This window comes from Microtus ochrogaster, linkage group LG5, assembly GCF_000317375.1.
Source record: "Microtus ochrogaster isolate Prairie Vole_2 linkage group LG5, MicOch1.0, whole genome shotgun sequence".
Classification (NCBI taxonomy): domain Eukaryota; kingdom Metazoa; phylum Chordata; class Mammalia; order Rodentia; family Cricetidae; genus Microtus; species Microtus ochrogaster.
Window position 1 is genome coordinate 29,089,028 of NC_022031.1, and position 1,158 is coordinate 29,090,185.

The window sequence follows — 1,158 nt, forward strand, 5'->3', positions numbered from 1 at the left end:
AGTACACAGGATTCCTTTTCAATTTTTATACATTTGTATACAGTTGTCTCATTGCTATAGATAGGACTTCAAGTATTATACTGAATAGTTATGGAGAGAGTGAACAATGTCATCTTGTTGTTGATTTTAGTAAAATTGCTTTGATTTTTTGTTTAAGTTGATGTTGCCTATTGGTTTATTATAAACTGTCTTCAATTTATTGAGGTACATCCCTTATATTCCTTAATGAGGGATTCCCATCTGTATGCTATGAATACCATTTGTTAGTAAAGAAACTCTCTTGGGCCTGCTCAGGGAATAGAGGTAGGTGGGGAAAACAAAACAGAATGCTGAGAGAAAGGAGGCAGAATCAGGGAGAAGCCATGGAGCCGCCACCATAAACAGACATACTGAAACCTTGCCGGTAAGCCATGAGCCTGGTGGTAAAATACAAAATAATGGAGATGGGTTAATTCTAGATGTAAGAGCTAACCAATAAGAAGGTAGAGCTAATAGGCCAAGCACTGATTTAATTAATCAGTTTCTGTGATTACTTTAGGACTGAGCAGCTGGGAACCAAGAAGCAGCCTCTTGCAACAAATTGGCAACTAAAATCCACTTAAAACCTTAGAGAGCTTGGAAAGGAATTCTAGACACTAAAAAACAAAGTTTAGCCACATTTATTTTTCTGAATGGGCTTTGATGCTGGTGGCATACTGTGTCTCCTTTAAGAGAGGTTTTCTGATTCAGCAATAGCAGAAAAACAGCCATGCCCTTTTGAAACAGCAATTTTCTGGGCCTTGATGCCAGCACAAACTCTGACTCTTTCAGGAGACCAAGCGTATAAATGGGCTTTGTGAACAGAGTGTTACAACTTGCTTAATGATGTGACATATACCTGGAACTGGGGCAATATGCACAACTTGCAGAGGCAGTGAACAGACTTGTACCATGTTGGAGTGGGCAGAGAAACCAGGCAGGGCCTTATATACACTACCAATGCTGCAGCTTAGATTCTTAAGCACTTAGCATTTTAAGAAGCTCTTCTGGTTAGAAAATAATTACAGATTCGGGATCTTAAGAGTGGGGTGGGAGGGGGGTAAGGGGAGATGGGGAGAAAAGTGAGAAGGGTTGGATGGGGAGAACTTGGGGCAACGGGATGATTGGGATACAGGAAGG